Source organism: Pseudophryne corroboree, chromosome 6 (assembly GCF_028390025.1).
Source record: "Pseudophryne corroboree isolate aPseCor3 chromosome 6, aPseCor3.hap2, whole genome shotgun sequence".
NCBI lineage: Eukaryota > Metazoa > Chordata > Amphibia > Anura > Myobatrachidae > Pseudophryne > Pseudophryne corroboree.
Genome location: NC_086449.1, coordinates 740,799,667 through 740,813,728, shown reverse-complemented (window position 1 = coordinate 740,813,728; position 14,062 = coordinate 740,799,667). Strand labels below are relative to the sequence as shown.

The window sequence follows — 14,062 nt, the reverse complement described above, 5'->3', positions numbered from 1 at the left end:
TAATGTTAAACTCATACACTATATAATTTAAATAAATATATATATTACAAATATTCAACCTTCTTTTTTTTTAAAAGTTCATCTATATACACATTTACACACGCATAAGTGAATATATATATACACATCAGATATATAACATTTCATATATTTACAGCATAATATTCATATTACACAGACTTACATCCAATGCTAAACTAGGCCCATAGAAGGCTGCAAAAAATACGTACATATTTCTGAGGGTTGGGATGGATTTGCTGGCAGTTGGGATGCCGGCGGTCAGAATACCGACCGCAGTATCCCGATGTTCAGAATCCTGACAGGGGAAGGTAAGTATACTTGGCCCCCTAAGCCTAACCCTCTCTTCTAGCAGCCTAAATCTAACCATCCCTCCCCGCAGCCTAACCCTAACACCCCCCCCCCCCCCCCGGTGGGTGGTGCCTAATCCTACCCCCCCCACCCGAGCCACAGCCTAAACCTAACTGTCCATCTGCATCCTAAACCTAAACCTTCCCCCGCGGCTTACCTCTCCTACAGGCGGCACACAACTGTCCGTGATCACGGTGGTTGGGATTCCGGCGCTAGGCTGGTGACCCTATTCGGGATGTCGGTGTAGTGTCGGGATCCCAGCATCAGTATTTCGACGGGATCCTGACGGAATCCCATTTCTGATACCACCAGACATGTATTTAGCACTGTACAATATCTGTCCTTTGAAATGGCACATACAGTACAGTATATATCATAGGCAGGGATTCTCTGCTCAGAGATCTCTCTGCAGCCAAAGTTTAAATATGTGAAATATTTGTCAACACAGATTGATGCAATCTGCTTCATCAGGCCACTTACTGACAGTCCCAAGCACTTTAATGAAACAGCAAACATAAAACAGGAAGCTGCAGCCGAGGAGCTGCAAGTACTCTGTGTTATAGTAATACCACTAGGCTTCGTTAATGTGCCTTGTGTTTCTGATGAAATTACTTCTGTATCTAATGCAGTTGCGATCAATAAGAGACTCCTTGGAAATACGTGGAGAAATTACTCATCAACAAATCATGCTCAGCCAGCATGTTATTCCATTTTACTAAAAGGCCTGGCGCAGAGTGACGGGGCTGCAAAGATTATATCACTTCTGTCACAATGGTAATCTTCCCCCTAATGAGCGTCTCTTCAGGATTTCTGTAGTAAATATCCATATCAATAACTGAACATAAATATATAAATGAACCAGTTGAGGAAACAAATAAAACACAGATACTGTACACTACATGGGTGATTTACTAAGCAGTAGCTTGCACGGCACAGCACAGCGAATACTGTTTTCAGTCATAAAATGCAGGATTTACTATTCTGAGGTTTGAAGTCTGAAAATGTAAACTGTATACCATTGTGTTGTGGTCTGTAGATCCCTAAACCACCTACAGTTTAGGGAAATGCCAGGTGTAAACCATCTTGTTATGAGTTGTTGGGTATGTTATGCCGCCCCCCCCCCCCTTTGTTATACCCCTTTCATTCTTTAAAAGACGTGTGCTACTCAGAATCAGTGCAGCCCCCTAGTGGAGGGCCTGGGAATAGGATCCTTTCCCTGCATCTAGCGCCTACAAGCATAGCAGTACTGCGCCCTGCACAAGGGTAATAGCCCTCATTCGGATCTGATCGCTAGCAGGCTACTTTTAGCACTGCTGCGATCAGGTAGTCGCCGCCTACAGGGGAGGGGGAATCGCTGTGCAGGGCTGCGCTCGCTTGTGCAGAGAGCTGCACAAACAAAAGATTCTGGACAGCTCAGGACTTACCTGCTGCGATCATCCAGGACGGAGCTGATGTCAGAATCCCTCCCTGGAAACGGCTGGGCACGCCTGCGTTCGGACGGACACTCCCTGAAAATGGTCAGTTAACGCCTCCGGCCGGCTTCTTCCTGTCACTCTTCTTGCGGTCGCTTACTTTGTTAGTTCTGTCGCTTTCTGGCAGGGAACAACGCGCCTGCGCATTGTGACCCATGCGGAGGCGCACTACAGACCTGATCGCACCGCTGCAAAAAAACGGTACCGTGCGATCAGGTCGGAATGCCCCCCATAGTTTTAAAATAAATGTGTAAGCATGCTGGGGAAGGCAGTGCTACCATGCTAATTGATGTAAGCGCGTGTCACAAATGTACAGTACTTTAAAATGTTGCTTCTGTATGTAGAAAACAAACAATAGTGCACCAGTATAAAATAATGTATAGTGCCCCCAGTGTAAAATAATTTATAGCTCCTCCAGTATACAATAAATATATGTATAGTGCCATAGGCATTTCTATAATGGGTGCAAGGTGTGCTGTCCAAAGGGGCCCTCACCGCACATCCTGCACCCATACCGGTGTGTGGCCCTGCACTGCGGACACAAATCACTTGGAAAATGGCCACTGCTGCCATTTCCAAGTGATTTGTGCATAAGCACTAGAGATGTCCCCAGCGCGGACGCCATATTCCCAGGGACCTGCGCATGCACAGTAGACTCTGGCATAATGCCAGAGTCTCCTCGTTGCTGGAGAGGAGGGAGACCACAATGGAGACTGCATGTGGGCCCTTTCCTCTCTTAAAACACCCCTGTATAGTGCCCCCAGTAAAAAAAATAATGTATTGTGCCATCAGTGTAAATAAATACTGTATAGCGCCCTCAGTATAAAATAATGCATAGTGTCCCAGTGTACACTAAATAATCTATAGTGCCCTCAATTTAAAATAAATAATCTATAGTGCTATCAATATAAGATAAATATTGCATAGAGGCCCGGTGTACAATAAATGATATATAGTGCCCTCAATATAAAATAAATAATCTATAGTGCCCTCGGTGTAAATAAATAATGTATAGTGCCCCCAGTATAAAATAATGTTTAGTGCCATCGGTGTAAATAATTAATGTTTAGTGCCCTCAGTATAAAATAATGCATAGTGCCCCAGTGTACACTAAATAATGTACAGTGCCCTCAATATAAAATAAATAATCTATAGTGCCATCAATATAAGATAAATATTGCATAGAGGCCCAGTGTACAATAAATGATTTATAGTACCCGCAGTATAAAATAATGTATAGTGCCCTCAGTGTAAAGTAAATAATATATACTGCCTCCAGTATACAATAAAATATGTATAGTGATCACAGTATAAAATAAATAATCTATAGTGTCCTCAGTGCAAATAAATAATGTATAGTGCCCTCAGTATAAAATATGCATAGTGCCTCAGTGTACACTAAATATTGTACAGTGCCCTCAATACAAAATGAATAATCTATAGTGTCATCAATATAAAATAAATATTGCATAGGACCCCAATGTACTACAACCACTGCATCCATTAGCAACCATAGCCCGGTAACTTTGGCCCAGGTCAGCACTGGGCTCTTCCAGGCGGCTCAAATGCAGCCTGGGCTATGACCTAAGGTGATGTAGCGGTGTGACATCATAGGTCACGCAGCAACACGCTGTCCCGTCTGCACAGTACAGACTCTGCATCACTGAGGCATCACAGCTGCTGATGCTGCCCGTGGCTTAGGGGGCAGGAGGGACTGTGAGCTCTGTGGGGGGCTGGGGCAACTAATATGTGTTTCATTTTTTTACTGTGGGGGCAAAGGTGTTTTATGTTTTTTACTATGAGGGCCAGTATGTATTATTTTTTACTTTGGGATTAATTGTGTTTTATTTTTTTATTGTGGGGGTTATTGTATTTAATTTTTTTACGGTGGGGACCAATGTGTTTGTTTTTCTATGGAGAACAATGTGTTTGTTTTTATTTCCTGTGGAGTCCATTATGCTTGTATTTTTTTACCTTGGAGGCCAGTGTATTTTATGTATTTACGGTGGGCACCATTGTGTTTTATTTTTTTTAATGTGGGGGACATTGTGTTTTATTTTTTTACTCTGGGGGCCATGTGTTTGTTTGTTTGTTTGTTTGTTTGTTTGTCTGTTTGTTTGTTTTACTGTGGGAGCCATTGTGGGTTTTTTCCTATTGGGGTCAGTGTGCTTTATTTTTCTAATGTGTATGTTGTTTTCCTGTGGCCAATGTGTGGGTGTGCAGAGTGCAAAATGGAGGTGTAAGGCAGTCTTTTCCTGTGAGGCCATGCCCCTTTTTTGGCAGCCCCATCCTGTACGTCCCAAAAGTTGGGAGGTATGATGTTTTAAAACACCCTAGGTGAGTGAAGGTGGGCACTGGGTGCCATATTGTATAGAAACTGCCCTGTGAATATACCATTATTTTCTCTTGGTGCAAAACTTTTACATATGCCCATGCAGCCACATTACTCCCAGATTATAATGGGTCATACTCTACAACTCTAAATTTCTGCGCCACAGATGAGCTTCCTGTTTATATCAGCTAACTATATTTTCACAGAGTCACTCCTCTAGAGCTGTGTACCAAAATGGAAGACTAGGTAGCAGTACAAACAGGGTTGGACTGGCCCACAGGGGAACGGGGGAAACCACCGGTAGGCCCCACTGCCTGTGTGCCCTCCTCCTCCTCTAGGGATCAGGTTCCAGACTCTATCCTAGAGCACTTGAAATATGCATTATACTTATGTTACATTATACTTCACAAGAATATGGTTTATTATATATTTACCAAGGCGTACAGGACATGTACTCTGTAATGGGTAGCCATACCTCTGTGGTGGGTGGCCACGCCCTAGTGGAGCCTGGCCACACCCTTAACCATGGGCCCCTACAACAGCATTCCCCCGGTGGGCCCTTTATGTCCCAGTCCGACACTGAGTACAAATGCAAAATGCATCCTGTTACCTCCAACTTTAGCTATTACAAACTGTCCTGTGTAAATTCTGCCACTTAATTTTTTTTTTCATTTTTTTTTTTTATGCATCTGGCTGGATTATCTGATTAGTTGTTGCAGTATCTGCATCTCTCTTCCTGGATGCAGGTCATCAAACTCAAACTGTAGCTTATAATCATGCATTATATACCCAGTTAGCTTTCCTTAGTCTTTCATCATACACTCTAGAATACTATGCTTCAGTCTCCAAGATCGTGGCCTTGCATTCATAACTTTAAAGGACCTATAAACCTGTCAACCCTTTGTTACACCTACTGTACTTCTGCCTTATCCTCCCTATTTATGCATGGAGTAATGTTTCTGTGGTGATACAATTTCCTCACATCAACAGGAGACTCATCCATGAGGCAGACATTTTCAGATGAAGAGCTGATGTATATGGGGCAGTACCAAGGTTGGTGCAACTAGTACCATAGCCCAGGGCACAAGGCTTCCGCCCAGGTGGTTCCTGTGTCCAACTTAGAGGACACCTTAAAATGCTCCCAGCACCATAAGGACCATCCCGTTGTGTTCCCGAAGATGCGTCCAGAGACTTCAAAAGACACAAACGGTGCCTTGCTTCCTGTTCATGGCCTTCTTTTCTCTGCAAAGTATGTGACATAAAAATTTTGCATTGTTGACAGAAAATGATGCTAGTAGGTGCTGACAGAAAACAGAGAAGAGTAATTAGAAATTTGAAAAAAACAAGCGGAGGGTAGCCCTTAAGATGTTGAAGTACCCGTCCCGGGAGAGGATAGACGGGGGAGTTGACTCAACTACGACTTGATGCATGGTGCAACAAACAGAAGAATCCTTTATCTCTGTGACTATTCTCCACACTGCCCCCTTCTGGTGTAGGAAAAAGAAAGGCTAGGCTTTATAATTTAACTAGCCACAAAATGTAACCTTGAAGATACAGACGGGATGTACTAAAGGACAAATGCGGTAAAACCCCCGAAAACGGGGGTTTTACTGCATTTTCAAATTTACTAAGACCCTACCGCCGCGTTTTCGCCGTCCAGGGTATCGCCATCTTTGGATGGCGATACCCTATAGAAGCCTATGGGCTTCTTATCGCCAACCGCCGCAACCCGCCGCAGATGCCGACCCCCCTCCCCCTGGCATACCTTCCTCCAGGCTGCCCTGGACCCGGAAGGTAATCTCCTCCTCCCATAGGCGTAACTAGGGTTTTTGGAGCCCAGGGCAAGATGTAAAATGGCGCCCCCCCCCCCCAAAACATAGCAAAAGAAGTATGTGCGCGCGCCTAAGGCGCGTGCAGCTAAAAAAATGGGCGTGGCCACACTCCAGAAGGGGTGTGGCCACACTCCAGAAGGGGTGTGGCCACTGAAAATGGCCCACAGTGCCAGTTACTTTGCCCCACAGTGCCAGATACAATACCCCCACAGTGCCAGTTACATTGCCCCACAGTGCCAGATACAATGCCCCACAGTGCCAGTTACATTGCCCCACAGTGCCAGATACAATGCCCCACAGTGCCAGATACATGCCCCACAGTGCCAGATACAATGCCCCACAGTGCCAGATACAATGCCCCACAGTGCCAGTTACATTGCCCCACAGTGCCAGATACAATGCCCCACAGTGCCAGTTACATTGCCCCACAGTGCCAGATACAATGCCCCACAGTGCCAGTTACATTGCCCCCCAGTGCCAGATACAATGCCCCACAGTGTCGGATACATGCCCCACAGTGCCAGTTACATTGCCCCACAGTGCCAGATACAATGCCCCACAGTGCCAGATACATGCCCCACAGTGCCAGATACAATGCCCCACAGTGCCAGATACAATGCCCCACAGTGCCAGTTACATTGCCCCACAGTGCCAGATACAATGCCCCACAGTGCCAGTTACATTGCCCCCCAGTGCCAGATACAATGCCCCACAGTGCCGGATACATGCCCCACAGTGCCAGTTACATTGCCCCACAGTGCCAGATACAATGCCCCACAGTGCTAGATACATGCCCCACAGTGCCAGTTACATTGCCCCACAGTGCCAGATACAATGCCCCACAGTGCCAGATACATGCCCCACAGTGTCAGTTACATTGCCCCACAGTGCCAGTTACATTGCCCCACAGTGCCAGGCACAATGCCCCACAGTGCCAGTTACATTGCCCCCAAATGCCAGATACAATGCCCCACGGTGCCGGATACATGCCCCACAGTGCCAGTTACATTGCCCCACAGTGCCAGATACAATGCCCCACAGTGCTAGATACATGCCCCACAGTGCCAGTTACATTGCCCCACAGTGCCAGATACAATTCCGCACAGTGCCAGATACATGCCCCACAGTGCCAGTTACATTGCCCTACTGTGCCAGTTACATTGCCCCACAGTGCCGGATACAATGCCCCACAGTGCCAGATACATGCCCCACAGTACCAGTTACATTACCCCACAGTGCCAGTTACATTGCCCCACAGTGCCAGATACAATGCCCCATAGTGCCAGTTACATTTCCCCCAGTGCCAGATACAATGCCCCACAGTGCCAGATACATGCCCCACAGTGCCAGTTACATTGCCCCACAGTGCCAGATACAATGCCCCACAGTGCCAGATACAATGCCCCACAGTGCCAGTTACATTGCCCCACAGTGCCAGTTACATTGCCCCACAGTGCCAGATACATGCCCCACAATGCCAGTTACATTGCCCCACAGTGCCAGTTACATTGCCCCACAGTGCCAGTTACATTGCCCCACAGTGCCAGATACATGCCCCACAGTGCCAGTTACATGCCCCACAGTGCCAGTTACATTGCCCCACAGTGCCAGTTACATTGCCCCACAGTGCCAGATACATGCCCCACAATGCCAGTTACATTGCCCCACAGTGCCAGTTACATTGCCCCACAGTGCCAGATACATGCCCCACAGTGCCAGTTACATTGCCCTACTGTGCCAGTTACATTGCCCCACAGTGCCGGATACAATGCCCCACAGTGCCAGATACATGCCCCACAGTACCAGTTACATTACCCCACAGTGCCAGTTACATTGCCCCACAGTGCCAGATACAATGCCCCACAGTGCCAGTTACATTTCCCCCCAGTGCCAGATACAATGCCCCACAGTGCCAGATACATGCCCCACAGTGCCAGTTACATTGACCCACAGTGCCAGATACAATGCCCCACAGTGCCAGATACAATGCCCCACAGTGCCAGTTACATTGCCCCACAGTGCCAGTTACATTGCCCCACAGTGCCAGATACATGCCCCACAATGCCAGTTACATTGCCCCACAGTGCCAGTTACATTGCCCCACAGTGCCAGTTACATTGCCCCACAGTGCCAGATACATGCCCCACAGTGCCAGTTACATGCCCCACAGTGCCAGTTACATTGCCCCACAGTGCCAGTTACATTGCCCCACAGTGCCAGATACATGCCCCACAATGCCAGTTACATTGCCCCACAGTGCCAGTTACATTGCCCCACAGTGCCAGTTACATGCCTCACAGGGCCAGTTATATGCCCCACAATGCCAGTTACATTGCCCCACAGTGCCAGTTACATTGCCCCACAGTGCCAGTTACATGCCCCACAGTGCCAGTTACATGCGCCACAATGCCAGTTACATTGCCCCACAGTGCCAGTTACATGCCCCACAGTGCCAGTTTCATGCCCCACAGTGCCAGGCCCCACTCAGTGCCAGTTACATATGCCCCATTTGGTGCCAGATACATGCCCCACTGTGCCGCCAAGCCCGCCGCCACCCCCCCCCCCCCCCCGTCACTCACCGCTTGCTCAATGTGAGGGGAGGAGAGCGCAGCGCAGCGCCTCTACTTCCCCTCACCGCTCCAGGTGTCCGACGGCTATCTGGCGCCGGTTCGCTAGCCAATCAGAGCTCGCGGACCGGCAGCCAATCAGGAGCCGGTCCGCAAGCTCTGATTGGCTAGCGCCGGAGACCGGACACAGCAGCGCGGTGAAGGGAAGGGAGAGACGCTGCGCTCTCCTCCCCTCACATTAGGGTTGACAGGGGCGAGTGGGGCATGATGCCCTGGTCGCCGGCGGCGCCCCCTCTCCTGGGCCTGCCAAGGCGCCCAGGGCACGTGCCCCACTCGCCCTACCCTAGATACGCCTCTAGCAACGCAGCCAGAGGTCCTTCCGGCTGAAAGGGGGAGGAAGAAGCGCCGGGGGCAGCGAGGGCATCTAGGCAGTGTGGGGACCCCTGGGAGGTGACCGAAAGTGACCTCACCGCTGACCTCAAAGTTCCCACTATTGGTTACAATGGAGCGCATAGGCGCTACATTGTAACACTGCCGTGTTCCGCCTGTCAGACAGTACAGGAGCACACAGCCGATCAGGAGGGTGCCACAACGTGGCGCTCCCTGATTGGCTGATGGAACCCTCTTAGACTTAAGTCAGAGGGGGTTCCTGGCGTTCGGGGAAAGGGGTCCCATGTGAAAACATGGGTCCCCTTTCAGTTCGTGGTCGGGTGTCCCGTTTTTTTATTTTTACAAGTACGTGGATTACAAATGGATTATCCGAGGAGCCCTCTACACTGGATTTGGTGAGTAGGATTTTTTCAACAGGTACACCATGGATTCTACATGGAGAAGAGGACCGACCCTCGTGTGAACATAAGGTAAGTATGTGTATATGGTGGTGTGTATGTATGCATTAAAGTTATACTTTCAAGGTTTGTGTGTAATGTGTTTATTGGGATATTTTTTTAGTAGTAGTACTACAGGTACCAGCGGGCCCGGTTTTCCGCCGCATGCTGGTACTTGTGGTTCTCCAAGTACCAGCTTGCGGGGGAGGCTTGCTGGGACTTGTAGTACTGCTACTAAAAACAATATTCATTACTTTCAACAAAGGCTATCAGCCCCCCATCCGCAGCCCATTGGATGGGGGGGACAGCCTCGGGCTTCACCCCTGGCCCTTGGGTGGCTGGGGGGACGGACCCCTTGATTGAAGGGGTCCCCACTCCCCCAGGGTACCCCGGCCAGGGGTGACTAGTTGGATATTTGATGCCACGGCCGCAAGGCACTGTATAAAAGTGACCCCCGGCTGTGGCATTATCTGTCCAGCTAGTGGAGCCCGGTGCTGGTTTCAAAAATACGGGGGACCCCTACGCTTTTTGTCCCCCGTATTTTTGGAACCAGGACCAGGCGCAGAGCCCGGTGCTGGTTGCTTAAATATGGGGGAACCCCTGTCAATTTTTTACCCATATTTTTGCAACCAGGGCCGGCTCAAAGAGCCCGAGGCTGGTTTGGTTTAGGAGGGGGGACCCCACGCAATTTTTTTTTAAGTTTAAACATTTTTTATTTTTTTTACAAGGTGCACAATGAAGCCCTGCACGGATCTCTCAGATCCGGCCGAGATTCATTGTATTAAAGTCGGCAGTGTTTTACAAGTCACTCACGTAAAACACTGCCTAAAAAAACGAATGACATCGACATCGGAAAAACCGAAAATGCAGAATACGGCAGCTTAGTAAATTAGTCGTAATCAATTCAAAAAGTTGCATATTTACACTTTCGATGTCATTCGTGATTGAACTTTGACCTCAAACGGGAAAATACGATTCTTAGTAAATTTACCCCACGCAGCGCAGGTTAGGATGTATGGAAACACATATATATTTTGAATAAACAATAATAAACTTTATGTTTATTTCATTGTATAGTTTTCTATAGTTCTTTATAGAATGCTTTTAAGGCTTAGTGCATTTATTTTTATTTCTGTGAGTATATTTACTGAACGAAGACTGTTATCTTACCTCCCCTGGGGGAGTGATTGTAATAGGGTTCTAATGACCACCGCCTTCTTGTCCCAAATGAGGGAGGCAAACTTTGTCCGCAATAAGTGCTGTGCTCTCTTACATTTGCCATTTCTCTCATGCATTATTCTCCAACTGGGCATTGACATTGATTCAACACTGAGAGTCATAATTCATCTGAAACTTGCACTTGTGCATAAATTAACTATTTAATAATAAGCGGACCTTACCTCAAAATCCATTACTTGTGCATTAAAATGATGAGTGTTGCATTATTTCTGCTTGGTTGTAGATGACGTGCGCCTCACTACTGAGCAATAGCATATAGGTTATTTGCAAATATTTAAACGTCAGGCAGATGCGGGCTGGTACAGTGTTGGTATTATCTTGCCACATTCGGAAAATTGGCACATTATCTGGGGCCTAATTCATATGTGATCGTAGCAGCAAATTTGTTAGCAGTTGGGCAAAACCATCGGGGTCATTCTGAGTTGATCGTAGCTGTGCTAAATTTAGCACAGCTACGATATTCTTCCCAGACATGCGGGGGGATGCCCAGCACAGGGCTAGTCCGCCCCGCATGTCAATCAATCCCCCCCCCCCCGCACAAGTACTAAAGCATCGCACAGCAGCGATGTTTTTGTACTTGAAGAGCAGCTGGCCGAGAGTTACTTGTCGCTCCCCCGGGTCACAGCGGCTGTCCCCGGGTCACAGCGGCTGCGTGTGATGTCACACAGCCGCTGTGGCCCGTTCCCCTCACGGTCCGGCTAGACGCAGCCGTGCCGCTCCCTCCCGCCCAGCGAGCACCAGAGGTAATTGCTAGGTAACGACAGTCTTCAGCTGTCAGGCATTCGCCAAATTACAGTTGGCTGGTACTTTATCTCCATCCAAGGCTTAGTACATAGACCAAAAGTTTTAAATAGAATAAAAGATTTGAATTTAGCTCCAAACGCCAAGTCAGCAGTCATGTGACAAACTGATTACTTAAGGTGCCCATAGACCTAAAGATTTATCTTCCAATCTGGTTGGTAGGAACGAAAATCTGGTAATGGATGGGAGCAAATGACAGTTGATCATTTCAAATGGTCAACTGTCATTTGCTCCCATCCATGTCATTTGCTCCCTTCCATCATAGGCAAACGCAGGGGGGGTTTCTGGTTGCACGGAAACCCCCATCCTCTTGGCAAGTGGCTAAAATTATGACAACAAAAGCAATAATATGATTACTAGAAATGCTGCCAGATCATGCAGTTTAAGAGACAGAGCAGAGCTGCTGCACATGCCCAGCGTGGTAGATTCTTCTACCAAGTTTTCTGGGTGTGTGGATCTGAGAATCAGTGCACTGGACCGGATAGTAGCTACCAGGAAGAAGAGACAGGAACCTTACCAAGAGGAGGGAGAATGTGTGCTTAGAAAGTTCTATTATGTTTGTGTATTTATTTCTTATGGTATGCTTAACCTTTTCCTGACCACTTATCTTATTTCTATGATTTAAATATGTTCGATACAGCCTATACTATAGACAATCTATAGTTTGAAATATTAATACTGTATTTAACATAGTATCCAGTATATAAAAAGACCTTTGTTTACTTTAATGTCCATGGTCGTTACTGGGTTCTTCTACGCTCCCCCAGACTCCCGCTCTTGCTCTAATATTCCGCAGAGTGGAAGATTGTGGATTGCAATTGGAAATACCCCTCTAGAAATCCTGCATTTGCCACTGTCCATTACCAGATTTTCGTTATAACCAGCCAGATTGGAAAATAAATCTTTAGGTGTATGGGCACCTTTACACATAGAGAAGTTCGGTTCAGTTCTCTAGAAATCCAAACCCACTCGAATTTTGTGGATCTGAACCAAACCCAAACCTGGTGCGGATCTCCATGCAGTTTTCAATCCGAATTTCGAGTTTTGGGTTGCACAAATTACTTGATTTTAGCTCTTTTTATCCATTTACAAGAGATTCAGATCCCAAGATTTAGATTTTCAATCCGTATTCTGAACCACAACACTTGAGGTTTGTTTTGCAAAACCAAAACACAACGATGCAGAAAGCCAGCCGAGCAGGGCAGACTGCAGGATTCAGCACCATAAGCCCGGACTCTGGCGGTGTCACAGGTAATGATCAATGAGGGCTTGTTGAAGTAAATTAGCCTAGTTTCAGAATTATCTTTTGCACCAAATGTAGACTGGTGGAGGGGTGCACTGATGGTGAGTATCAAGCCTAACATATAGATAGAGATATCTGCCCACAGAGATGCATAAAGGTATATTCATCTACAGTAGTTCACAATCCAGGAGCAATTACAGCCGACTGCCCCTATCCCTTCTATTTCCTGATATTTGCAATCTATACGACCACAGGTTCTCAAGCTCAGTCCTCAGGACCCCACACAGTGCATGTTTTGCAGGTAACCCAGCAGGTGCACAGGTGTATTAATTACTCACTGACACATTGTAAAAGGTTCACAGGTGGAGCTAATTATTTCACTTGTGATTCTGTGAGGAGACCTACAAAACATGCACCGTGTGGGGTCCTGAGGACCGAGTTTGAGAACCTATGTATAAGACCATTACTTGCTGTACGTCATTCTGACCAATGGGCTAATTCAGACCTGATTGTTGCTGTGTGTTTTCGCACAGCAGCGATCAGGTCTGAACTGCACATGCGCCGGCGCGTGTCAGACAGCCGAAGACTGTCTTAGCCCTGCGATCACCTCTGCCTGATTGACAGGCAGAGGCGGTCGCTGATTAGGAGGGGGCAGGCCGGCGGTGTTTGGACGCCGTTTAGGGAGCGCAGTCCGGGCAACGCAGGCGTGCCCGGACTGTGGGGGGGGGGGGGGGGGCTGGCTGCTGTGTCTCAAGCAGTGATGAACAGCTCACTGGCAGTGCGCAGGAGCTGCGCTGGCAGGGAGCTACTCTTCCAGTACAAAAGCATTGCCGCTGTGTACTTGTGCGACAGGGCAGGGCCTGACATGCGGGGCGGACTAGCCCTGTGCTGGTCGTCCCCCCGCATTTCTGGGAAGCTGATCGTAGAGGTGGTAAATTTAGCACATCTATGATCAGGTCTGAATCATCCCCCGAGAGCTAAAGCTAACATTTTATGATATTGTTTTGTGCTAAAATATTATTTTTTATTTTCAAATGATAACAGAAAAGCGAAGGGTTAATATATTTAGCAGGAAAGCCAGGAACAGATTTTAAAATGCAATGCATTACATAGCCGGAAACATACTGACTTACACAGGCATCTTAATTATCCCATGTGAGTTCCTTAACGAACAGGACAGGTGCATTAGGATTACTGCGCTCAGCAATAAAAGCTCTTTAGCAGGCACTAAGGCAGTTGGGTGTCAGACATTTCGGCTGATTCTAGATCTTAGGAATAATATGAGAGGCTGGCTAATATTGTCCAAGTCTTCATTTTTTTTAGCCTTGAAATATTTCAAAAATAACTAATAAAGAATGTGATTCAACAAGCAGTAACATA

The 14,062-nt window shown here is 47.3% G+C and overlaps 1 long non-coding RNA gene across 1 annotated transcript in view; it reads left to right on the top strand.

Annotated features, from left to right (window-relative positions):
• Positions 1–1,620: 1,620 nt before the first annotated feature.
• The window catches only part of LOC134935649 (uncharacterized), a 54,944-nt gene continuing 42,502 nt past the window's right edge, over positions 1,621–14,062 (top strand). The window contains exon 1 of the long non-coding RNA XR_010180308.1: positions 1,621–1,886. This is a non-coding gene — a long non-coding RNA (uncharacterized LOC134935649). The remainder of the gene's footprint in view (positions 1,887–14,062) is intronic.